Raw genomic sequence first — 27,838 nt, 5'->3', positions numbered from 1 at the left:
GCAGAGGACCATGAGGATTCCAGTGTTCCCGACAAATGCAATTGTGTTTATTACTATTGACCTTGTACAAGGATACTGCAAAAGTCCGGCTGATGATGTGGATTCACCATCTCACCAGGTGAATCTAGCAACACCTCGCCAAAGGGAAGATTGTGGCACACCCTTTAGCTTGGCTATATGGTGATGGTTAAGAAGCACATTTGAAGTCCTGTTTGGATCTCAGATGAAAAAGCCCTTATCGACAGATTCTTGTGACAAACTGCTGCTAAGTGTGGAGGTTTGTCAGAGTGGATCCACGTATCGCATACGAAGACGGTGAAGACTGTGGATGAAGTAGTATTGGCAACAACCACTGACTCAGTCAAACCCAAATTTGTTGTACTGAATTGTGGGAAGAATTCTTGTTGAAAATCTTAAGATCAAAATGAGGAATCACAAAAAAAAAAACCAAGATCAAAAAAAGTCAGCGAGCAGAAAAATCAAGAAACTCAAAAAAACATTTAAAAAAAAAAAAAAAAAAAAAATCGAAGAGTGACTGAATATGTACATTACAAAAACCTCTAGAGGAAAGCAGATTGCTGCGAAAGGCGCAAATCAGACGCTCTATGGCAAAACAAAGAATCTGACAAAAAGTGAAGACACAGCGGTTGTCGAAAGTAGCCTGTGCCCGATAACCCACATCAATGAGACAAGTGGCCCGAATCTGTTAAAGGTAGGAAACGAATGTAAAAGAAAGTACAGAGAGCAGACAATCTGTGAGGAGTCACAAAAAGAAGGTGTCTCTGATCTGTATTGGCGAACAGCCAATAGTGCACAGATCAGCAAGAGAGTGCATAGCAGAAAATACTTAAACTCCTGAACTGACTTATTTACAAGCACAGAGGCAAATGTTTTGTAGGACTTGCATTTAGCCTCCATTTTAGCTTTCCTTTTTTAACTCTGCATCTTTTTCTAAATGGTGGATTGCACATTTTACGCTAATACTAGAGTGTGCCACATACGCATTTCTTCCTGGTAGGTACTGTTGCCCTGTATTCTGCATAATTAGTTCCAGGGCCACATGTTTAGAACATGATGCCCTTGTAATATTTTTTGTGTTCACAGGAGAGGACTCTTTCTCTCCAGACTAACTAAAGACTATGGGGGTTATTACAACTTTGGAGGAGGTGTTAATCCGTCCCAAAAGTGACGGTAAAGTGACGGATATACCACCAGCCGTATTACGAGTTCTATAGGATATAATGGACTCGTAATACGGCTGGTGGTATATCCGTCACTTTTGGGACGGATTAACACCTCCTCCAAAGTTGTAATAACCCCCTATGTTCTGTACCTCTGGCACAGTGGGATAAGGATAGTGTTTTATTATTTAACCAGCATACATGCTGAACTTAGCGAGAGGCCCTTTCTGCTGAAGTTATCATGGAACTGCTGTGAGATGCAGCCCTGCTGGCCCAAACCATCATCTTGAGAAGGCAGATAGCTGTGCAAGAATCGTGTAGGTGGCACATTTAGAAGGGTGTGTTAAGGCCAGTTTCCTGACACACAATGCCAAGGTATGGGGGTTAGATCATTCCAACACATCTGGCAGAAGGGTACTCTTGCTATGCGCTCTAGTGTAGAAGTACTAGCGAAAGACAGGAGTAACATGAGGAACTACTAACATTGGTGAAAACGCCCCCCAAAAACAATTCAACATCCTAATGATGCTCCTTACAATGCTGCATCTCATCTGCTTTATAATCACAACTCATTTTTTATTTACAAGGATAACATCTTTTCAATAAGTACTTGAAAATGTATGCATATCTTTTCTTTGAGACACCTTTGGTGTGCAAACGACTAACAAAAGGGTTAGATCTCTTTCCACAAATTCCTTGGGAATTAGAGTGGTCATGTTCAAGGTTACTGACAACCAGTGTTCCTTATAAGGCCTTTCCTCAGCACTCAAGGGCCTACTTCTAAGCATGTACGTCACTGCCTGCATCAGGCAAGACAAAGTATTCATCAGCGCTGGATTTAAAAAACAACTAGTGTGAAAAAACGGTCACTTCACAGCAAGGCATGCATTGGCAGTCCGTGCAGAGGAGCAAATCACCGAAAAGAGCACCAGGATATTGCAACAGGAAGTTTTATCCCAGGCCTCCAAGTTTCAGAAGTGTAACAGAGTTCATAGGTGGCTGCTCCTATATATGCCACTTGTTCTGTTACAATTCAGGTTGGTGGGCGGCATTCCAGGGAAAGACTGTTTTACATACAATCACTCTCTGCTGATCACCTCTGATCTTGCCATCAGATAGTGATTGGCTTGCATCTTTTACCAACTCTGAATCATAATTTTGTAACAAATGTGCTGCTATATTTTTTTTTACCCGTACATTTGTCTTTGTTAGCCAAGAGTTCATTAACACAGGACTAGAGCGTATTTAAACATGCTTTCTATTAATATTTCTTATTGTGTATTGTTCTAAGGTTGCGTTAGCGATTTGAAACTGCTAAAGTAAATACAGGAATAATCTTCATGTTACAAAGGCTTACAAAGATGTTACGGGCCTTTGCATACAAATTACTACGATTCCTCTTTTGGATAGGTGGCAAATTTATCACATCTTTTAAAATCACATTTCTACCTCGGTTTAGTTTAAGTATTACTCAGGGAACATTAAAGCAGCTCTAGAAAACATTTAACTATGCTGTCGCCTTATATTTCTTCTTATTGTTCTAGGGCTAAGTTAATAATCCTGACTTATAATTAAAAGAAAACACAGACCAAAAGCTAATATTCCACATGATTTGAAATAATTTTATATGCAGTCCTATGGCAGTTTTGCCTGGGTCTTTGCAGACAAAAGTCCTATATTTTTCACCTGGAAAGATGACCAACTATGAGTTCACGGTCTCCTTTCCTTGTAACTAGTGTTTTCCTGTTTTCTATTGACAGGTGAATGTCACCTTTTCAAGAGGAAAAATACTAGCCATTTGATTGTGTTTTAAGAGTATGCAAAGGCATAGATGTAATACCTAACACAACTTTAAATAAAAATAAAAAATAATAATAAATAATGTAATCATTGTAACACAAATATTCTGTCTGTGTCCTTTAATTAGCCAGACAATGCCACAGCAAATGCCATTGACTGTTGTTAGTTAAACCCTGCATTCGCATGAATGGTCAGTCTCTTGCCGCATGAACCCTTGGCTGCTGTCATAGAGACATTAAACTGCCACACACAGTGGAAAAAATTAGGAGGAACATTACTGACAAAATCTATCACACAATGTGGTGCTGTGAGATATACCATCAGTAAATGTTGATTTATTTGGCTAAGGCGACGCAGGGCTTCTTTTTGAGTTTGGCGGGCGGCAGAGGCCATCTGCCAAACTCTTTAGGACTGAAAACCGCCACTCCGGTTTTCCGCCCTCTGGCCCTATTATGAGTTTTCCGCTGGGCCAGAGGGCGGAAACAGTGTTGCCGGCTGCTGGCCCAGCAGAACACTAACCACAACAATGACGCTGACACGTAATCAAGCCGGCTGCAATGTTGTGGTGCGTACAGTGAGACAGCGCCCGTCGCACTTTACTGCCCGTAATCCGGGCAGTGAAAAGCACAACGGGGCTGTATATGGGGTCCCCTGCACTGCCCACGCAGGGCCCCCAGCACCCCATCTCCACCAGCTTTTGCATGGCAGTGGGAGCACCATGCAAAAGTCAGCAGAGAGGGAACTCGTAATCCCTAGGGCAGCACTGCCCTGGCAGATTAAGACCACCAGCACTTGCAGGTGGTTCACTGTCAGAAACCTATTGGTGCCGGCGGTCAGACCGTGGTGGCTCCGCCACGGTCGTAATGTGGAGGCCAGACTACTGCTGTGGGGGGCGGCCCGACCTCCACTGCAAGACTGGCAGTGCCAGGACTGCCAGACTCTTAATGAGGACCTCAGTCTCTAAATTGTGAATTTGTATTGACCAAATACACAGTCCTACTAAAATCCTAGGAACCGTACAACAAAAGATCACCATGATGATGTGAAAGTCTATGATCTAACAGGCTGTGGTCAATTTATTTTTTGAACAGACACTATTAACTTTGATAACAGCAATTTGAATATCAATACTGATTTTTTTTGTGCATGACATGTTTCACAGTTGGATCTGTTTTGTAACTTAAGTATCCAGACATAGACAGAATCAAACTGAACTTCCCTGGAAAAAATAGAAATTCAAAGTTTTCATAAGTTTATATTTTGCATCTATTAAAAAAATTGGTTGTTTCCCTTTTCCCGAAGTTTTTTTTTTTTTTTGTGAGGCGTTTTACAGAAGTGGTATGGCAACAGATGAGCAGAATAATATTAACTAGTCAGTTCACCGTTGCGGCTGATCGCCACAGTTGGATATGCTTCATCTACAAATAATAAGAATGAACCACTACATATAATACTTTAGTAGACATAAACACATAGAAATAGGTTTTAGGCTATAAAAAGAAATTTGTGAGAGTCTGGAGTGAATTTTTTTTATATTTCCACATTCTTTCAAACTGTTTGTCGAGTGTGCCATATTTTAAAGGCCCCGTCATACTCCCAATCCTGTTACATGTAAGTCAATGTTTAATTGGATCAAGTACTCCTCACAGCATATTTTATGGACTACAATATTTCTTTGGACGTTCTTCCTCAAACATAAGATTTGAAATCTACTTCTAACCACTTGAGGTCTATAATGCACTCTAACCTGGAAACAGACATGGGGCCTAACAATGGGTTTGTGTGTACACCGAGCTGAAGTTCAGCATAAATTTATAAAATAATATAAAGACAGAAAGGTGAGAATCAGCAGAAATTGGGAAGAAACGAGAGACTGAATTGGAAGGAGGCAGCTGAGAGGGAACTCAGATAGTCAAGAATGCATCCTAGCGTGAGGGCGGAGCAAGAAAAGAAAGGATCAATGTGTATGGTGCGTGAAAAATCTCAGCCCTCCGAGTCAGTTGAATTTGTAAGTACAATTGTAATAAAAGTTATAAAGTTGATGATGATCTGATTAAAGGAATTTATTATGTTTGTGGTAAGACTGCTTATTTCAACACCCCAAACAAATATTGGGTGGAAAGCTCTTATCTTGCTTTAGTATTTCCCCAGGTATATCATGTGAACGAGAGGAGTGAAAAGAATGATATGGACCTGGAAAAGATAAGTGTGGTTTTGTGCAGTTATTGATGGATGAGTTATATGTAGCTTTGAATTATGTGAAAATTAGAAAGCTATAAACTCTAGTTGCTTGCTAGGCTTCTAACACTACAGGGGCACTAACTTGTATTAACAAAGAGCTTTCAGCTGTGTGTGTGGTGGGTGTGTGTGTGTGTGTGAGATTATGCAGAATCGTTTGATATTAGATATTGAGAAAGAAGGCGGAATCTGCGACATGTTGAAAGTTCAACAATGTTGCACCTTCAGATCCGATAATATTGGGCTTATAAATAATTACAGAAATTACATCACTAGTGTTTGGCTGGCAGCAAAGGCTTTTGAGGAGAATGGGTTATGGGAAATCGGTTGATATATGGTTCAGTGAGATTGGAGAAGGTTTGTAAAGCTTGGCAAGTGGTTTGATACTACTGGTGGTGGTGTTCTAAGTTAGATACTAACCCCATTAATATTTGTCTCTTTGAACATAATTTGTCTCATCCTTTTGTTAAAATTCATTGAGGTAATCTGCTTCCACGTTGGGGGGGAAATGCTATAATGTAGGTGAACGAAGAAGGCATCAGCAGCGTCTACAAAGAAAAGAGGTGTGATGACCAAAATCGAGTCGGAGAACTAAAAGGCTTGTGTTTCTAATGAGATGAAGGTTTGGGAAGAATCAGAGATACAAGAAACTGAAGATGATGCAAACTGTTTTATAAATAAAGATTGTGGGAGTTGGGTGGAGGAAGCTTAACAACATTCAAAGCTCTTCCTGCCAATAACACTGTAAATCAATTCATTTAGCAGACTTCCATTACTTTTGTAACTAGATGTGTACTCCTACATCCAATTACATTAAGAATAAGACTAATTAATAATAATTTAGGGGACGTTTTTGGGTGGTGGCAAAAGGTAATGTATAATCTTGTATTGTAAAATATGTAATCTTGCTCACATGGTGTGAGGATTGTGTGATTTCCATTGACTTTTTTTTATTTTTCCTACAAAAGATGGGACATTTTGGGGATGAGCATGTCTTTAATCTAGAGACAGAAAACGTGTCTGTTTGCTGCATATTTTGGACATAGAGACTCAGAATTATCATCCTCGTAACACAGATCTGCCAAATCGTCGGCCATGTATGTTATCTAGGTAGATTGTTTGGTAAACCCCTTCAGCCTGACCACTCATACATTCACAGCATATTGCATAACATATAATCAAATAGATTTAAAAGTACACTATCACACAAACCATCAGACTCTGGTTTGACCTGGAAACTACTAGGGAGGTCACCTCTAAACTTCCAAAAGCAGTACGAAGTATCTAACACAAGCAGACTGGGCATAATACACATGATAGTCACATAAGATGTCATGCAATAAATTCTGAATTTAAGAACTGCCAAGGAAGACATGCATTTCCAAAACCACTATATTTGGAATTCATTAGGTTAATGTCAAGGGTTATGTAGAATGCCAATGGCACTGTGAAATCTTCTTTGCCAAAAGGAAAGCAATGGTGAATAAAAGATAGAACACCCAAGTCCTAAATAAAATGAGGATGCTGTGGCAGGTTGAGACCAAAGCCTGGGGGCATGTAAAAGTTGGTTTTCACACTTCAATTTCGGTTAATCAGCTGTTTATTAAATGCAGTAGGATACAAGCCTCATCCACGTGGGGATAGCTTATACACAGTGTCAACCACTGAGTCTACAAATACATGCATTCCAATGCACATAGCAACCTCTTAATGTTGCAGATCCTATTGACGATGCAGTTGTCAGCTGTGTGCCTATTATACCATATGCCTCCCTCCAAATACAGCACTTTAATTTTAAAGAAAACATATACATATCATTAAAGAATACAAAATGAACTCCCAAATACAAAAAGGTACATCAACCTATAAACTTTTGCACTGCTGGAGAGTTCACAATAGTCACACAAATACAGCTATATTAACATAAGAAATCCTCACAAAGACACAGCCGTAGTTACACAGCCAGGCATATAGGTTTCTATATTGTTCTCATACTCTTCTTCTCCTGTTGCAGTTCTGCCTCCAAAGTAACAGTGACCTTGTCACCATCCTTGCATTTTTCCACACACAGCAACTCATCCAAAATTCCAAATGTGAAGGTCACTGGCTTTAACAGAATTCTTGAATAGTTTTATGACTTTTATGGGCTGACTAAATTTTTCAGACTTTCTCAGATTCTTTACATTTACAGCCACTCTCTGTCACACACTTTTGTTCTCTTCACCACCACCTCATCACAATTCTACTTCCTTTTCTTCACCACCTTAATTTATCTGTCTCATCAACCTTCATTAGTTTTAGATACACCTCTTATTCCTAAAGCTTTCATTTTGTTGACCCATGATTATTCTGAGATCTCTTCTTGAACAAAAAGAAAGGAGCAACACTGGATGAAGAATGGGGTGTCATCCCATACACATACACTTTGGTTTTAACGTCAGTTATCGAAAGTGTTGAATATTTTCTTTAACAACTTTGTTAAAGCACTCAATCATACCATTAGTTTATGGATGGTATAACTATGTTTTTGTGGGAAAGAGGCAAAAGAAATCTAAGTTCCCTTTGTTAGAGTTTCACCTGCCCCTTTCTGACAGGTAGCGGTATTAGCTACGAGTCTAAGTTCTCCTGACACAAAGCCAAATTAATGAGCTACAAACAGCCTGCCCTCCAACTGAGCAGCAAAGACCACAAATATTAATGATAAAAAAAAAATAAAAAAAAAGTCTGCCACATCAGGTCATGCACCCTGCGTAACATTCCACCAAAGCCAAGGTCCTGACAACATGACCTGCCACTTGTGATGCATCTCCCAGCAACGATCAGCTTGCAGGAGTTACGATAAGTTCTGACACTGCAACACGTCAGCAGATGTTAACGCGGATGACCGAACTTTAAGAGCTTGGGGAAAAAAAAAAAAAGGGAGGCGCACGCATGCAGCTCTAAAGTACAGGTGAGACTTGCACAGACCAACTTAAAGTTACGGTGGGCTCTGCTATTTTAAAAAGTTAGAAACACCTCAGTCAAAGGACCGTTACCACTGGTTCCAAAATTATAAGCGCCTTAGTCTCAGATAAAAGTCACTTTGACACTGTCTGGTACCACATAGCTCAGACACCGCTGCCTTTTCACATACAACTTTAAAGTACATGGCGATCTCCTTGGAGGTCCTTTATAAAAATAAAAAATTAATTTAAAAAATAAATAAAAATAAAAAAAGGTAAACGTGTCACTTGTAGTGCAGCACATTTATGCCATATGTTGTTGAGGCTTGTTAGCAGCAAGGGTGTGGAATTTAATAAAATATCTACTTGTCCATGGGACAGGTTGCTTCTTAAATCTACTGGCCTGTTAAAAAAAAAAAAAAACTACTTGTCCCTTTGGTGCCATGTAGTGTGGCGACAAATTATGGGAGCAATCTAATTATGTAAGAGCTGGGATACTAGCCTCTCCGGTTATGTCAGGGTTTCTACTATAGCAGGGCTTGAACACTTGCATATTTCAAGGCCTACTATAGCAATTTCCTTATTTTGCCACGTTCCGCAGATCTACATACTGGGACTGGAGGAAGCAGTAGGCATTAGATTCAGGGCTGGAATGCCATTGAGTCGGCAAACCTACTAATTTGCATGTTTTAAGGATTTTCGGCACCTCTTCTCCAATCTTTTCCATAAAAAGAAAGGCTGGAAATTTACTCCTGACAGTGGCAGAAGTAGAAGTTCTTCCAGGGTTTGGAAAAAAGTGACTGGAGGGAAAGTGAACTTGTAAACGCTCAATAGATTTTCACATGAGCAAACCTACACATGCATATTTGCTCGTGCTAAAATACAGTTCACAAATATTTCAAATACATATACCATGGGTGCACTTTTGTAACTTTCTTTAAGAACTGGGTCCCTAATTAGGTCTGGCATTAACAATGACATTTTGTTTTTATTAAACTTCTATTTCGCGATCTATCTTGAGGCTGGCTTTACTGGGAGTCTCACACAAATTAGTTTTATTCAGTGCCAGGAACGACTGTGGCAATCAGTGGCTTAACAAAACTGGAGGTGCCCACCCCTCCCCCCTGCAAAGAACCTTGAGGGACCCCCCTCCAAACTCCCTCAGCTTAGGTGCTGTGCTGAGTGGGCCCCCTGGAGGGAGGCTGTGGGGCCCTTGGTACGCCACTAGTGGCAATGTGTGCTTTTTGAGACCAAAAAAAAAAAAACTTGTTTTTGCTTTTGCCAATGTTTGCTACAATGATGAGGGCCTAGCAGCTCTCATAACAATAAAGGGTTACAAAAGCTGTGTCAAAACAGGACACACATTGACGAAACCAAAAGACTCACAAAAAATGATGGATTGGTTGGCTTTGCCAGTGCTTGTTTATTTCCATGCTTCCCATAATCTTGTTAAAAATGATTTTCCATTAGGAATATTTTTGGGAAATACCAGCATGCATCAACACATTTTACTAAAGGACTCTTCAAAGAAATAGCACCTAAAATTTCATAGCAGAGAAACTTTTTTTTTGTCCTACTTGCATTTTTTTTCTGAACATTTTATTTTCAAAGCAAACACTCATCACTTTTTCTTACAAGCTTCTGCAAACATTTGCATCTAATCAGAGAGCATTCTACTTGGCCTCACAATGTTAAACTTTAACATATGTACACTTTTTTTTTTTTAAACCACAGTCAGTAGGGGAGTGTGACCATAAAATGTTTATTTACGTTGCTCACCCTATTAATGAGGGCTTAACATTAATGAACATAAATCCAAGTTCAAACAGCATTAACATACGGACATATTACCTCAAATGCAGATAGTTCCCTTCTCTGCATACTGGCAGCCAAAGGGTTTGTGATGCAGGGGCTTGGACCTACTTGCCCTAAGGACAAAATAAACATGAAAACTTGTTGCCCTTGACCCCAAACAATATGTCCCGGGCGTTGGGAATTCCACATCCCTGTAGCAGTCTTGAAGTCTTGGTCCCATCCTCTTGCCAATATAAAACTTAGTCTTCACACTTCAATTTCTATCTAAGCAGCTGTTCGTTAAGTGAAACAGGGTTCAAGTCTCACAGCTTCTCCACAGTCTCAACCACTGAGCCTTCAAATACATACATTGCAATTCACATAGCAACCTCTTACTAATGGTGCTGTTGTCAGCTGTGTGCCTCAGATACCACAGAGCTCTGTGCCATCTGAAGGATAACCATAGTGTATGATGCCCAAACAATCTATATGTTGCACAGACTTTCAAATGTCCATAGCTGAATGGCCCTTCTATCTTGGCTCTGGATTTTCAGATCAGTGCAATCTGTTCTTTATAGTTACTGTCTAAAGGCAGTGCGATTATGCTAGTTCTGGTAGCCCGAAGTCTAAGTGTGACTCTTTTTTTGATTTCTCAAGTCTGAATCCAAAATTTTGTGTACCCAGAATAATTGTTCTGCTTTCTATTTGCCTAAGATCATTGATGAAGCTTGGGTCACCCGAGGGATATCTTCACTCTCACAGGGCTGGGACACAGAAATATAACAGGGTCAGACCAGGCTCCACCAGATGATGCAGGAGTTTATGTCCCTTTTTCTTTAAGATATATGCAGGGCCTTTCCACTCACTTAAGCTCTTCTACCTCTGGAAGTCTCTCAGCTGCCTTACCTCTTCACGTAGGTGAGACAGAAAGGACCATATCAGTCGCAGTCTTCAACTGCAGAACTGAATGACACTTTCAAACTTGCAACACAATGTCTAGTAAAACTTCAGCTAATAAATGTCAAGGTACACCAGTACTAGTGTTAAAGCCTCTTGTTATTCGCCCTTTCTTCATGGCTCACCCAAGAGCATTTCACCAATGAACAGCAGCATTCTGATGTAAGGATCTAGATTTGTGAAGCATGTATTGTTCTGTTTGCTTTTAACATTCAACACAATATGTTAATTGTTTCACTTGCACAGACTATAGATCAGATAAGCTCAATATCATAAGATACCATACAGTCACCTAACACTACATACTACACCAACCATATCTCACATCTAATCCATTTCGGACACATCATAAACAAACTCCCAACAGCACTTTTCAAGCAACATTGCATATTAGTTAATCCTGTTCAAACATACTTAATACTCGCTCAACCTAAACAGAACAAGTCAGACCAACCGAATTATAACTAACTGTGCACAACATGGAATCAAAGCCATGCAATTAGCAATCACTGCCACATCAACAGAAAACAGCCCTTCCAATACCGACATACATCTCTGAACTGTTCATAGCAACTTAGCATAAAGATACAACACATCAAATGCACAACATAGCTTAAAAGCTAAAGCACATTTTATTGATGACAACCATGTCAACAGCTTGTTTAGGCCAGGCAATGAACAATAGTTAACTCCAGTGGAACAAAATAAATGGCCAAGTTCTATAGCCTACAAATCCATATACATGATATACTAGCAAGTTCCCAAACCTATCAGACTAAATGGAGTTATCCTATCAACCATTAAGAACCATTTTAGTAACATATTGGGCATAATATATTGGACAAATCAATCTTCACTTACAACCAGCTACTGAAAAACCCCAGAACTATTTGGAAAAGGCACCCTGATGCCAAAAGGATTGCAGTACCATTCAAACAGTAGAAGTGAGCTAGCCAAAGGCAGATAACAAGAGCTCTAAAAAGAGCAATATATTATTGTACTAAAGCAAAACTAAGGAAATGTTTACCCACACGGATTGCGCAGGACATTGGTTCTTAGCCTTTCACCTTCTGTGGACCCCCACTTAATCTTTACTGGAATCTGGGGACCCCGATAGAGACCTCCTCTCTATTATTGGAATCCTGGGACTCCCAGCCTAAGACATTTCAAGCATTTAAACTGAAAAAAAAAACACATAATTACAGGAACAAGCCTTCAAACAAATACACAAATGATCAAGTGTATGTAATTCACAAACAAATGTTAAGAAAAAAAATCTAAGTTTTACTTTTAATGGAAAAGTTGGAGCATTTCTAAATTCATTTGAGGCCACCCACTGCCCATCGTGGGTTCCGTTTAATGTACTTGCACTGCTCCCACAAATCAATCTGAGGACCCCAACTTGCTATTTAGTCTCAAATTGTTGCACATTTACATGTTTTTAAATTTTCAGTTTTACATTTTGCTTGTATACAGAAATACACGTTATTAATTGATTAATGCTAATTTATTTTCTAAGCAGTCACTGACCCCCCTGAGAAGGGGCAGAGGACCCTTAAGTGTCCCCAGACCACAGGTTAAGAGCCACTGTCATAGTAGGCTTAGAGCGTTATTCTGGCCATTTGATTTTACCCAAACCAACCCTCCACTTTATACTGTAAAATTAACAGCCAGCCTTAAGAAGTTAGGAGTATAGTGTAATTGGGAGGTCTAAGAGGCCTGGAAATACAGGACTATTAGGAGGATCAGTGGAGGGTGGCTCTCTGTTCAGGGATATGAGGAAGGGAGACAGCGAGAGATAGGAGAGTTTTGGCACCTTGGCTGAAAAGAAATGTGGGAGCACTTTCCATGGGGACAATAGAAACGTGCAGCTTTAACACAAGGAGTAACTTGGCATCCGGGATGGAAACTTATAGGGGTGGTAGGCAGTATTTTCCAGCCATCCTGCCAGTCACAGCCCCCCCCACCGCCCAGGTTTGCATCCTGTTTTTCCTCTGCATGCAAAGGCCAGGGAGTGTCAGTCTGATCTCCCGACAAACCGACCTTGATTCAGTGACTGCAATGCTTTAACCATTTTTAGGCAGGACCTGTTATCATGGTTTTATGGAAGGAACACAGGAAAGAGGGGATAGGTTGAGAGAGGGTAGAGAGTTGGGTGGAATTGAGTGTAACAGACTCCCAGCTTTAAGATTCTAGGTCATCCCAAAGGAGTCAGAACAGATACCTTCCACCCTGTCTGTCTGGTCTTCCTACAAAAGTCAGCTCACAACTTTGGTAAAAACAAGCTTCATATGGATGGTACGAGTGGGGTAGTCTGGGAGAAGTTAAGAATTGGGTACAAGGTTTGTCCAGATACCCCCCCCCCCTCCTCTTCTGGGTGAGTTCTAAAAGAAATTGCGCTGGTGGAAAGGGTGTGGGCTAAAGGAAGCAGCTTGGGAGAGATAATGCAGTTGAGAAGGCAGGACAAGGACCGGTGGGCGGGCTGGGGATAGGACATAGGACGGCTACCATTCAATTCACAGCCAGGTACTATAAGAGTTCATTAAAAAGAGAACCAATAAAATCTATTCAAAAGCATTATCCTAATCCTGGAACTAGATACAACCGATTCACAGTAGAGGTTGCAAAGTTTAAGAGGTGGTGTTGACAACCATAAACATGCAAGTCAGAAAAAGAAACAGACACATTACTCCTTCAATCTTAGACATCTATTTGACATTCCAAACAGCTGCTCCTGGGCGGTCCCCAGTGTACCTGTTGCTACTTACACTACCCAGCTGGCCTACTACTGTACATACCAGCATTGACTGCTGTAGTTGTAATTTCTGCAAATGACTAAAACAAAGACCAATAATCGAGAATGAGTGTAAACCCTGTATGGGCTACAATAGCAGCAACATGAAAATGAGTATATTAGCATTTGAATCCTTAAAGAGTCACAAAAGTGCAATTGCAGCTACATATGTTTGCATTGGTGCAGATGTACGTCTACCAGGAATTCACACGAGTTTACAGAAGTAGGCCTGGGAAAACGTACTCCTAGCAGACGTGTATAAATTCCATTTTTAATTAGTAAATATACACAAGATGGAAAATCACCTTCTATGCACCGGCCTCTTACCCCAACCTGGAAAAGATTTCATTCCTGTGTCTGACAGGAGTACATTTCCGACCTCTCCTAGAGCAGGAAGACTGGAGAGAAGGTGGCAAATACTCTTTAATATGTTAGTTTGTGTTTGGGTGCAGACTTGCTTCCAGGATTCTTATGTAGATTTGAATAGGAGGAACACTCGGAGCCTTACTAAAATCCAAACCCTCATATAATGAGCCTAAACGTAATTAGAGAGAATATTACCATAATTCCACAATGATAAAAACGGTGCTATAATTTGTCACCTCACTGCGTAGCCCCATTGGCAACCAGATCGTTTTTCAAATGTTTACAGCTCGACCTATAGCACCGAAATGCTTATCCAAATTGTCTGTAAACATTTGGCATTAAGCGGAACCAGGTATTTAATTTTTACAGGGAGATGAGATCCATTTCACGGAAACCAGCTATTACAATCCTAGGTGAAAGGAGAATTAATCGGGAAATATATACCACTGTTCGGTTAATACAATATTCATGTTCCTCGTGAACCGTGGAGAAAACAAGCTGCAATAATCCACTCTCTTTGAGCGCAGGATAAGTGTCCCGTGCAACCAACTGAATGGGGGGTATTACCGTGCTCAATAGCACAGGAATATTGTGTAATTGAGGAATCATTTGGGTCGGGTTAGCAAAAGATGTAAACGCGTTAAACCCCTTTACTTTAACACATCGCCTTGGAGTAGAACCATGCTAGCCAACAGCTGTAACTAGCCAAAATGCACGTTTCATGTTACGGACCAAATCCCCGTAAAGCGAGAATTTATCACGTGCATTTGAGCTCCGACTAATATATACACACAATACAAGATCTGAAGTTGGCGTTATACAAAGACATTAAGAGAGAGAAAAATACTATCAACTGAAATTCTTTAAAAACAAACGATTTAAACAGTGGCAGTACTTGCAAAGATACAAATGCGTATTTCTTGGATAAGTGGCGCACTCGCCGCGGGGTGGCGCAGGCCACGGAGCGGGTGGTTGGGCAAAGTAGGACAGAGGAAACACCTTACACACAGGGATGCCGGCCTGCTCACTGGAGCGATAGCGGCGGCACAAGACTAGCTGGACAACCAGCTTCGGGTAAGAAGAGGCGAACGTGGGAATAGGAACAACTCGTGATAAAGGTGAAGGCCAGGTTGCTCCTCGGCAGCGAACCCCATAAAGAAGCGAGTGCGTGGCTGATACTTAATCCAGTCGCGTGAGCCTGTCCTAATGACGAACCTACTTACCAGCGATAACCTCATACACACAAGCCAATGCTGTCTTCTAGCTACCCCCAAGCGTGGGCCCTGGCTGCCACGGACTTAGGATCACTTGGCCCCGTTTGCGCTGGTATTTCCCAAAGGAACAGTCAACCACTTTAGAGTCAGCATCTCAGTACCCCTTTCGCTGGGGCCGGCCCATTGACGGAAGGCGGGGAAGTGCAGCAGCTAACTGCTGTGCCAAGGGCACGTGCGTCTCCGAGGTACAATAGCCAATGAATCAATGATAACCGTTACCTTAGCCAACGAAACGTTGCAGAATAGTATCTTGGGTTCAACAACTAATAAACAAAATGATAGCAATCCACCGAGCCAATCGTGATCACCATGCAGCACAACAGCCAATCAAAAAGAGAAAAACGTCTCAGCCAATCCTGTGGCAACATTACCTCTGGCCAATCACGCGTCAGTACAGGATTTCCAGCTGTAATAGAATATGTTTTTGCCCATATGATTGGGTGTGTGTGTTTATAGGTTTCGGACGCTGCTCACTCATTTAGTTGTCCGAAGATGTCTTTGGAAGAGGTATAGGGATTCGAGGGATTTCTTAGTTAAATAACCGATAATTTAGAGAAGTTCGGGGTATATTCTCACCTTACGTGTGATGAAAAATAATGTGGCGTAATTTCAAGGGTATTTAGTATGTTATCTTGCCGAGCAAATATAAGTGAAAGACAATCTGCAGGGAAAGATACAGAACGATTGGTATTTCTCTATAATGAAGGGCCCATTAACCTACTGGGTACCAGACAATAGTGTATCAGCACACATTCGTATGCCAGCATGCCTGTATTATATGCTAGGTCTCTTCTCAAACATTAATGAATATCTATAATGATGCCATGGTGTTGTTCAGTTTAGAGGTTTTTATCACAGTAATGGGTGCCTTTAAACATTACAGTTTGCAGTCAGTGTGGTGCAGGTACTGCTCAATTCAGTGTTGTTAATAAACATTATTGTGTATATTATAAAAATCAAATAAAACATTACAAATACATTAATTGCATTCCATTTAAATCTATTTCTCTTAAAACCAGGTTTCGTGTTAGGAAAAAAATGTTAACAAGTATGTTAAACACAGCTACAGCAGTCCTTCCAAGGGGTACTTTATCCCATATAATACATGGTCACACCTTTCCCACAAACCACTTAAAACCTTGGGGCATAGCACTAACACATGAAAGAGCGAGCATGTTTGCAACCATGAAGTATAAAAATAAAACCTAGAGTGCAAAGTTAACCACATAAAAAACCTGCTGGATATTTGTTGCAAACAGATTTTAGAAACACTTCAAGTCAGTTTTTTAAAACAAAGCTGCATTAGGTTGGAATGTGTAGACAGCAGAAAGAGATTCTAGCTTTTTTCTACCCAAGGAGTGCTAAAAAACAAAAATACATTCTCTGCTTGTCTTTGTAAACTATTAAAGTAGAGCAGAAGAAAGAAAAGCGGAAGCTGTCATCAGCTGCTCCGGATGAACTCCTTGCTGCTAAGCCAAAATAAGTTCCCGTCACACCTTCACCTTGCCTGAGAGAAGTGTGAAGAGGCATAAATGGGACATGCATCTCAAACAATGTCAGGAAAATAGACATCCTCATCTTTCAATCAATCAGTTTTTGTAAAGCGCAACTACTCACCGGTGAGGGACTCAAGGCGCTGGTGGTGGGTCTGGGCCTCATTTGAAGAGCCAGGTTTTGAGGTTCTTCCTGAAAATGGTGAGTGATGGGCTTTGTCTGAGGTGCGTGGGCAGGTTGTTCCAGCTCTTAGCTGCGAGGTATGCAAAAGATCTTCCTTCGGCTGTGGTTTTCCGGATGCGTGGGATGGTAGTTAGCGCCTACTGGATGGAGCGGAGGTGTCTGGCGGGGTTATGGAAACAGATGCAATGGTTCAGGTAGGCCGGTCTGACGTTGTGTAGGGCTTTGTTGGTGTGGGTGAGTAGTTTGAAGTTGATTCGCTTCTCCACTGGGAGCCAATGGAGGGTCCTCAGGTTTTGGGAGATGTGTTCCTGGCAGGGGAGGTTCAGGACGAGTCTGGCGGCAGCGTTTTGGATGAGTTGTAGTTTCCTGATGTTCTTTCTTTGTTGTGGTGCTGGCGTAGAGTCCATTGCCACAGTCAAGCTTGCTTGTAATTAGGGCATGGGTGATTATCTTGCGTCAATCGATCGGTTTCCATTTGAAGATTTTGTGGAGTTGGCGGAGGGTGTGCCAGCAGGAAGAGGTGACTGCATATACATGTCAGGTCACTAATACAGAAGAGTCAATGGTGATTCCTAGGTTGCAGGCGTGATCAGTTGGAGTAGGTGGTGCCCTGAGCGATGTGGGCCACCAGGAATCGTCCCAGGCTGAAGTGGAGTTTTTGAAGATGATGAGCTTGGTCTTGTCTGAGTTGAGCTTGAGGCAGCTCTCCCTCATCCAGGCGGCGACAGCTTTCACCCTGGTGTGAAAGTTCCTCCATGTCGAAGGCTGCTGAGAGGTTGAGGGGTATGAGTGCTGTGGTGTGGCCGGGGTCGAGGAGTATGCAGATGTCATCGGTGGTTGCAAGAAGGCTGTATCTCGTTGATGGCACTCTGATTTCTAGTTGCCACAAATAAAGACACCTTCTGCAAACCAGACCTGAGACTCCATTCAACTCTTTCACTTCGACAACACACCACCAGGGATACCTATCCCTGCAACACTATTGAACTTTATATTCTGTGTGCTGTTGGCCTTCCTGTATAGAGTATGCAGATGTCATCGGTGGTTGCAAGAAGAGCTGTCTCCGTGCTGTGGTTGCTGCAGAAGCCTGTCTGAGAGGTATCCAGAGAGCTGTTGTCCTCGAGGAATTGTCGCAGCTGTGACTTTATGGCTTTTTCCAGGAGTTTGGCTGGGTAGGGTAGCAGTGAGATGGGTCGTAAGTTCTTGAGCTCTGCTGGGTGGGCTGGGGGGGTTCTTCAGGAGGGGGCGGACTTCGGCGTGTTTCCAATCTTCGGGGAAGGTAGCTGTTTTGATAGAGCAGTTCAGCGTCTTTCGGAGTCCGGGGGCAATGGATGCACTGGCTCTGTTGTAGGTGCGGTGAGGACAGGGGTCTGTTGGAGCTCTGGAGTGAATACTGTTCATGATGATTTCAGTCTCTTCTGTGGTGAGAGTGGCCTAGCTGTGGACAGTTTGGGTGGGTTTCGGGGGGCTGGGTCAGTCTTAGGTTCCGATCCTGGGCGGGTTCTGCGGGAGAAAGCTGTCATAGATGTCCTAAATCTTGCGTGGAAGAAGGTGGCCAGTTTGCCACAGAGGTCTTGCAACAGGGGGTGTTAGTGGCTTGAGAGGGAGGATTGGTGAATTTGTTGATTACCATGAAGAGTTCTCTTGTGTTGTGGGGGGAGGGGTTGATGCGTTCACAGAGTGAGGCTTTTTTTGCGTTCTTGATGCGTTGGTGAAGGGTTGCAGTGGTGGCTCTGAAGGAGGCGAGCTCTTCGCTGGTTTTGCCGTTTCTCCATTTCTTCTCTAGGCGCCTGCAGGTGCGTTTGAATTTTTGGAGTTCGGTGGTGAACCAGCTGGCTTTTTTTGGGACGCATTTGACCGAAGTTGATTGGAGGGAGGCTAAGGAGTTGGCGTATTCGGTGATCCAGGAGTTGAGGTTGTGTGCTGCGGCGTTGGCGTCGTCGGTGGGGAGCAGGGGTGATTTGGCGAGGGTCATGGTGAGTTGCTCATCGATGATTCTGTTCCATTTCCTGTGGGGGGCCTTGGGGACGCGGAGGCAGCTGTTGGGTGCGGTGATGGCCGGTCCAGTTCGGGGTAGAGGTATTCTTGATGGTGATCCAATTGCTTGTGGTAAAAATGGAGTCTAGTGTGTGTCCTGCAGCATGCGTGGTTGCAGTGATCAGTTGCCTGAGGTCGAGTAGGGAAGTGGTGTTTCAGTCGTGGCGTTCCTCGAGGTGGAAATTTAAGTCGCCCAGGAGGAGGTAGTCGTGGATGCCAGGGCGTGGGGGCTGGCGATGTCTACAATGACGTCAATGAAGGCTTGGCGGTGGCCAGGCGGTCTGTAGACTAGAGTGCTATGGAAGGTGGAGCTGGGAGTGGGGTGGATCAGGAAGAGGAGGTTTTCCATTGTGGTGCAGTGTTCCTCCGTGTTGACCATGGTTGGAGTGAGGATTTGTGTACAATGGCCAATAAACCTCCCGGGCAAGAGGGTTGAAGGTAGGAAGCTGTAGCCATCGGTGATTGCGATGGCGATGTCTGGTCCAGAGGTAGAGTTGGTCTAGGTCTTGGTTAGGAAGGCGATGTCTGGACAGGCGGAGTCAATCAGGTCCCAAAGTTCAGTGGCCTGCTTGTGGAGGGAACGTATATTCAGAGGGAAGCAATTGATGAGGTTGTGGCGGGCGTCAGTGGTTTCAGGTTTGGGGTGTTCCGGTTGTTTGTTGTGGCTGAAATTGAGGTTGCAGTTCCAGCAGGAAAAAGGTCACTGGGTGTCCTTAGGAGATGCGGTGCAACAGGGGCTAAGACGTTCGGTGTTAAGGCGGTGGAGGGTCTTGGCATCGTAATGGAGGGTGGCTGGGGAATGGCTTATCGGAGATTCAGGGTTCCAGAGGCTGGGCACGGTCCAGGCACAGGCGGGCGCAGACGGGCTTGCCTTTGGAGCACTTTCGGCACGCCAGCGACGTGCGGCCACTATTAAGAAGGAGAATGAGGCATGTGTCTGGTCAGCTGGGAGGGCAAGATGGATTTGCAAATTTTTGGGGACCAGCAAGATCCATGAGACTCTACCCTTGAGGGGGAGTCCGGGCTGGCCCTCAGCACACAGGGAGGCCAGTGGAAGTAATCGGAGCCCCCACGAGTGACCCACACGTGATTGACACAGGGAGTCATAAGGAGGCTTCAGCAGCACAACAAAAGAGAAGTCCTACGTCGCAGAAGCTGCAGAAAAGAGGCTGATCTTCGTGTTGCAGAGTGCTGGAGGCTGGGGCTTCTTGGTTCCTGAAGATCTCCTTAAGGATGAGACATCAAGTCTTGACAAGAGCAACAGTCTCCGTGCACAGGAGTTCCAGTCCAGTGGCAGGAGCAGGGGCCCACCATCTCCCAAGTTGGTCAGAAGACAAGCAGGATCCAGAGGAGGCCCCAGAACCACCACCTGTGATGCAGAGCCTCTCGATGTCTGTGCGACAGCAGACCCCAGCAGCTGCTCGATGTTGTCCTGAGGTTCCTGCGGATGCAGGGGAGTGACTCCTTCACTCCAAGGGAAATTCCTTTGTGCTTCCAGGTGCAAACAGAGTCAGTGTGACCCTGGAGGATGCACAAAACTTAGATGTTGCAGTATTCTTGCAGGATCCAGAGAAACAATGTTGCAATGGGAGTCTTCCCACCAGAAGCAGACTTGTTTCGGTTCCAAAGCAGACCAGCAGCAGTTCTAGAGGCCAGGAGCAGAATATGTCTAGCAGTGAGGTCCTTGTAGAGTCTTGCTTGATGAACCTGAGGACCCACCTACGGGGATCCCTTACATAACCCTAAACGGGGTTTGGCTCCCTCTGTAGTGACTCACCTATTGGAGGGTATCAGGAACATTATCTACCTGGCCTAACCAGTCAGATGCTCCCAAGGGCCTCTGCACATCTTGTTTCCAATATGGCATAATAAACCAGACACTAGACAGAGCTCTGTGCATCTCCCTAGGGGAGGAGCTGGACAGGGAAGTGGACACTCCCATGTCCTTTATGTGGTTTTGCACCAAAGCGGTGACCAAGGGTCCCTGCATTGGTGCAACCCGGTGTATGTAAGGAGGGCACCAAATATATCCATCAAAGCAGTTTAGTGGCACTCAGGTCCCACCCTACCTCCGTCAATAGACACCTATTTCAAAGGGAGAGGTGGCCACAGCTCTCCCTTGCAGGAAGTCCTTTGTTCTGCCTTCCTCTGCTTGAGTCAGGCTCACCAGGAGGAGGGCACAATGTCTGGGGTCGGCAGCAGCGTAGGCTGACAACCAGACCCCGTAAGGCTGCACAGGCAGAAGCGGGGGATACTCTAAGGAACCGCCAGAGTACATGGGATCATTCTACTAGCACTGGAATCAGGGTAGTTGCATGATTCCAACATGTTTGATACCAAACTTGCCTAGGTTCAGGGAAGCCATTATGTAGTTATACCACTCATGTTGACCAGTGTCCACTACATACCTTAAGATGGCTTCACCACACTTACAAAGCCCAGAGAATTGAGTCTGGGGTTTGTAGGAGTACCCTCACACTTAGGGACCTTGGTCTGAAGGGCCTAGCAGAGGTGTGACTTAGAGTGCCCAAGTGCAGTGACAGGGATCTAAGGTGAGCCTTATATCCGAAGAAAAAAGGTGCATGCACCATTTCACGCAGGCTGCAATGGCAGGCCTGCAGACACAGTTTGCATGGGCTCCCATGGGTGACATAATACATGCTTCAGCTTATGGGAGTCCCCTGGTACACCAATGCCCTGGGTACCTAAGTACCATATACTAGGGACTTAACATGTGTGCACCAGTATGCCAATTGTAGGTGAGTGTTTGAAAAGTTTCAACACTCAGTCCATCATCTTGTTCTGTTGCTATATTTGTGCTAAGTGGCCAGGGTATGACCAGGCATATGCCCCTTGCACACTGTGCCACTGGATTCAAGCTAGACTGGCTAAAGAGGGGTGATACCCAAAACCGGTTCCAGGATGCTTGTTTCCAGTCCTGGGAGGACCTGGCCTGGTAGTTTGGGCGGGATTGTTCCCATGGGGAACAGGCTCAAGACTGATTTGCATACGGCTGGGTCCAAACTGGGGTGACATGGTGAGCAAAAGAACAATGGATTAAACCCAGATATGTGACTGGGTGTGAGTGTTTGAAAAGTTTCAGCACTCCCTCCATCATCTCGTTATGTGGCTAGGTACAAGTTTACCAGCTACCATATTTAGAGGAGAGAGCACAGGCACTGGGGTCCTGGTTAGCAGCATCCCAGTGCACTACAGTAACAAAATAATGACACCAGGCAAAATAAAAGTGGGGGTTACTACAACCAGAACCCGGCTTACTACACCCTTCACGGAAGAAAGAGACTGAACACTCCATTTCCAGCTTGCAGCGTATTGCAAGAGACAGCTTTGCACACTTTGTTTATGGTTGGCCTGACTGAAATTAAAATTAACAGAGTCCCTTCATAATCGAGTGCCAGTCTGAACTCTCAACAGACCTGCACATTTATATAAACATATGTTCGAGTTAGTGACATGGCCTGACTGAAGTTAACAGAAGTGCACCATAATCAAGTGTCGGTCTGAACTCTCCACCCATTTACTCACATAATCTTTCTGCCCTATGCTCGTCAGAACAGTAGAGTTCCAGCTACTGCCCTTCTTTCTCCCATGCAACAGATTCTTCAGCTACTGCTGGCCCCTACCACCTCCCTGTAACCAGGCTCCAAACAATAGGAACAATGACTTCCCTTTTGCCAGAAAAACAGCTGAAAGAAAGAGAGTGTAGGAAATAGAAAGAAAACAAGACTACAGCAAGCATCATACAGTATATCGCGGAGATGAGGGAAGGGTGGACTGCGGTAAGAGGGAGCGAGCAAGATTAAGGCAAGACGTTCAGTTGGGAAACACATGAGGTTTTGTAGGTTGTTTTTATTAGGTCTGGCCTAGAGGAATCATTAGTGTCCAGCTGGCAAAATGTTAACACAAATCATAAACATACATACACATGCAAATAAATGCTTGATTCCAAAAGAATAACTTCTGGAGCCCTATCAGGATGGAGGGCACCACCAAGGAAGGGTAAAATCATTAATACTTCAAAGCAAAATGAAGAAGGAAGCAGGCATTCCTTGACGTGCGCTGAAGTGCAGATTTATTCAAAGCTCATCATGGCAGCCATACGGATTTCAGTTTCCCAATGCCATGCAAACGATGATACAATATTGTCGCTATGCAACTGACTTTCTGAGGCCTGTTGCTGCATGAAACACTGCTTGCTTCTGTCAACTGACTGGTACTGCACAGTATGGTGGGGCGGGCAAAAATTGGGGACACGGACCTACATTGGTCCAACTCAGGACACGTCACAATTCAACCGTAAGGAAGGACGGGCTAATAATCCATTTGCAAGGAGTCACTGGTAGCGGCTAATCACTACTATGATTGACAGACCTGTTATGCTAAGACAGGGACCCAGGCAGTTTCTGGCATGGCATAGCTCACGATAAGGCGGGTGGCACCGATTTTTAAAAAGTTAACACACACAGGACCAAATTCAGCCCAATCAGTGACCTGGCAGTGGTGCTTTTTCCCGCACAAATGAGAAAAATGTCACCCGTTTATGCAGGAAGTCACCCAGTCTGGTAACACTGAACCCCGGGATGGATTTACCGTGTGATTTCGGCTCTTCACTGGGAGACCATGTGAAGTGAGACAATATTGTGTGATACATGGTGCCACCGTGTGAGTTAGCAAGTATGCTACAGGCTATTATGGCATTATTTTACAGCAACCAAACATAATCATATAAGCCTCCGTATACTACTGTCAAATCTGAGAAGAGTGAATTGTAAAAAAAAAAAAAAAAAAACATCATATCCATATCTATAACAATAATTCAGGGGTGTGGTGTGGAATTTATTAAAATATCTACTTGTCCAGGGGACAGGTTGCTTCTCAAATCTACTTGTCCTGTAAAAAGATCTACTTGTCCCTTTGGTGCCATGTAGTGTGGCGACAAATTATGGCAGCAATCTCATTATGTAAGAGCTCTGATAATAGCCTCTCTGATTATGCCAGGGCTGCTACCATAATAGGGCTTGAATACTTGCAGTTTCAATCCCTACTGTAGCAATTTCCTTATTTTGCCACCTTTCTGCAGATCTGCATACTGGGGCTGGAGGAAGCAGTAAGCAATAGTTCCAGGGCTGGAATGCCTTTGAGTCTGCAAACCTACTAACCTGCATGTTTTAAAGATTTTCACCAGCTTCTCTCTAATATTTTCCCATAATAAGAAAGGTTGGACATTTACTCCTGACAATGGCAGAATTAGAACTTCTTCCAGGGTTGGGAAGAAAGTGGCCGGAGGGAAAATGAACTTGCAGATGCTCAATAGATTTTCACATGAGCAAATCTACACATACGTATTTACCCATGCCAAAATACAGTTCACAAATATTTTATAGGGGTACGACATATACCATGGGTGCACTTTTGTGACTTTCTTTAAGAATTTGGGGCCATATGTAGGTAGGTTCAGATTTGCGACCCGCAAATTGCGAGTCGCAAATCCGAATGTAGGATGGTGTCCCTGACACCATCTGTGATTCGCAAGGGCTTCGCATATGCCCACCTAGTGAATAATCATGAGGTGGGTCGCAATTTGCGACCCCCTTGCGAATAGCGGCCCTCACAGGGATGGTGGCCTGCTGGAGACAGCAGACCACCATGTCTGTGACTGCTTCCTTAAAGGAAAACGAGATGCATTACAAAAACGAAAAATGAAACGTTTTTGTTTCATTTTTTCAGAGCAGGCAGTGGTCCGCAGAACCAGTGCCTGCTCTGAAAAAATGTTTACAGTGACATTCACAATGGGGAAGGGGTCCCATGGGGAACATCCCTTCCTAATTGCGAGTCGCAAACCCGTTTTGCCATTAGGTAACCAGGTTACTGAATCGCAAAACTGGGTTTGTGCATCGCAATGTGCTTTTTGCACGTCGCAAACAGTGAAAGTCGCTGTTTGTGACATGCAAAAAGCTACCTACATGTGGGTCTTGGTCCCTTAATTAGGTCTGGTGTTAACAAAGACATTTTGTTTAATAAAAACTTCTATTTCTCTCTCTTTTGGCTGGCTTTACTGTGAGTGATTGCATTCTGCTCTTCCACAAGGAGCATATTGGCACACAAAGTAGTTTTGTTCAGTGTCAGGAACTACAGTGGCAATCAGTGACGTAACGAAACTGGAGGGTGCCCCTTTGCAAAGAACATGGAGGAGCCCCCTCTCCATACTCAAACAGGGCAGGTGCTGAAGGGGCCCCCTGGAGGGCGGCTGCGGGGCCTTTGTTATGCCACTGGTGGCAACGTGTGCTTTTAGAGTTCAAAATATATATATATTTTTTTTTGCCAGTGTTTGTTACAATGTTGAGGGCCTGGTAGCGCCCACAACAATAACGTGTTACAAAAGCCATGTCAAAACAAGACACGCATTGATAAAACTAAAAGACTTATAAAAATATGTCAGATCAGTTGGCTTTGTCAGTGTTTGTTTATTTTCATGCTTCCTACATTTGTGTTGAAAATGGTTACACTGATTTTCCATTGGAAATATTTTTGGGAAATACTAGCATGCATCAAACATTTTACTAAATGACACTTCATTTGCATCTAATCAGAGAGCATTCTGGGAGCATTTTACTTAGCCTCATAGCCTAAAGTTTTCAAACATGTGTATACACGGTTTTATTTTTTTTTGTACTGGAACCAATGTCAGTAGTGAAGTGTGACCTTAAAATATTTATTTACAGCACTCACCCTAATAATGAAGGTTTTCAAATAATGAACCATAAATACAAGTTCGAACAGCATTATCTTTTGGAAACACATTACCTCAACTGCAGAGAGTTCCACTCACAGGGTTTGTGCTGCAGAGGGTTGGGCCTACTTGTCCCAAGGACAAAGTAAACATAAACACTTGTTGCCCTTGACCCCAAACAAGATGTCCCGGGGATAGGAATTCCACATCTGTTGGTATAGAAATACATTGTTGATATACTTTTAGGGACATTCAATTAATTTACATGGGCTATACTAATTATTTTATTAGTTTCACCCTTAACAGCGGATCATCCGAAGTTTCGCCCTTAATAGCGGATCATCTGAACACCTACCTCACTAAAATAAGCCAAAGCCCGCCGGTCTGGCCTTAAACATCTGGTGAAACATTTATTCTTAACTGCTTCAGTGAAACAATCTCATGTTAAATACCCCCACTTACATTACAGGAATTTTGGATTAACTAGTGACAGTGCAGTGCACCCTTTTATTAGTACTGGAAAACTCTAAATTAACTCGTCTTTGCAGGCACCACTGCAGAAACCTAATCAAGAACAAGCATTGGCAAAGCCAATAGGTCCAACCTATGCAAGAGCTACTGGCTTTGCCAATCTGTTTTAGCCATGTTGTACACTAGCATGCCTGTAAGTTAGTAGCTTAGAGGAGAGGTGTGTGGAGTGTCGTAAAGTGGAACTGTAAAAAGTGGAGAAAAGTGCAGTAGTGTGGAGTGGTAAAGTGGAGTGGTGCAGAGTAGAGTGCAGTGATGTGGAGTGGTGCAGAGTAGGGTGGAGTGGCGTAAAAGGGAGTATGCATGGTTTGGTTGCGCACTGCCATTACAGACAATATGGTCCTCATTATAAAGACGGCGGTCAAAACCGCCATGTTCATGCTGGCAGTCTTTCTAGTGACCGCCAGCGCCCCCGGAACCCCACCGGCCGTATTATGAACATTCCTATGGGCCGGCGGGCGAAAACATTGTTTCTGCCCGCCGGCCCAGAGGAATGCCTGGCCGGGACACTGACGGCGGCTCCACATAGAGCTGTTGCAAATGCCTCAGTGCGGCGGGTGTAGCTGCACCCGTTGTGCAGATCACTGCCGTAAATCAGGCAGTGACCTGCACGGTGGGGCACTGCACAGGGGCCCCTGCACTGCCCATGCCAACTGCATGGGCAGTGCAGGGGCTCCCAGGGGTGGCCCAGTGCACCCCTTCCGCCAGCCTTTCCCTGGCGGGGAAACCCGCCAGGGAAAGGCTGGAGGCTGAGGGATCATTATCCGAGGGGCAGCATCGCTGCCCTGTCGGATGATGATGCCGACTGCCGCCAGGCTGCCTGACGGAGGTAGCCTGGCGGTGAGTGAGGGCCGCCTATGGCAGCCCTCCATAGGTTCATTGTGTGGCGGTGTGGGCCTCCATGCCGGCTGGCGGGATTTCCCACCATCACCGGCATGGCGGCCCACACCGCCATGTTCATAATGACCACCTATTTTTTCAATTGAAATGACCATTACATTTGCAAAGACATACAGTTCTACTAATAACACTATAAAGTACACAAACGAAAATGTGTGGAAATCGCATCACCTAGTATAATGATTTGTTTTGATAATATTAAAGTTTTGTTTCCAACACATTAAAGAAATAACAAAAAAATGTGCTTCCTTTGTGTTCCTAATTTGTATACATTCTCAAACACTGACACAGTTCATTTAAATGTTTCCATGTGCTAGAGAAAACCTTTCTTATCCTAGTATCCAGCAAGACTGTGACATAAATCCTCTCACTTTGAAGTAAACAAGCACCCTCAGGAGACAGTGCCTGACATTTGACTTCAGCCTTTGAATGCAAAGCAAATGTGACAAGATAAGAACACGATTTAAAGGCCTGTTTACAGAAACAGAGTTTGTTGAAGGAGACAGTAAACATGATTAAGGCAACTAGAGGGACAAACTGAGCCTTGGGAGCCTAAAGCAAATAAAGCCAGCAAATAGAAAGCCAGAAAATTTGAGTTA

General features: G+C 43.7%; 1 protein-coding gene across 6 annotated transcripts in view; it reads right to left on the bottom strand.

Annotated features, from left to right (window-relative positions):
- Nucleotides 1–15,593, bottom strand: part of PHF20 (PHD finger protein 20) — a 1,394,195-nt gene extending 1,378,602 nt beyond the window's left edge. For 3 of the 6 annotated variants that reach the window (XM_069243883.1, XM_069243880.1, XM_069243881.1), the window contains exon 1: nt 15,296–15,489. The gene's annotated coding sequence lies outside the window, so the exon portion shown is untranslated. Of the gene's footprint in view, nt 1–15,295 lie in introns of all 6 variants that reach the window. The other 3 variants (XM_069243878.1, XM_069243882.1, XM_069243885.1) reach the window with 2 other exon arrangements.
- Between the last annotated feature and the right edge of the window lie 12,245 nt (nt 15,594–27,838).

Source organism: Pleurodeles waltl, chromosome 7 (genome assembly GCF_031143425.1).
Source record: "Pleurodeles waltl isolate 20211129_DDA chromosome 7, aPleWal1.hap1.20221129, whole genome shotgun sequence".
Classification (NCBI taxonomy): Eukaryota; Metazoa; Chordata; class Amphibia; order Caudata; family Salamandridae; genus Pleurodeles; species Pleurodeles waltl.
The sequence above is the reverse complement of the archived record's forward strand: the minus strand, read 5'-3'. Positions and strand labels throughout refer to the sequence as shown.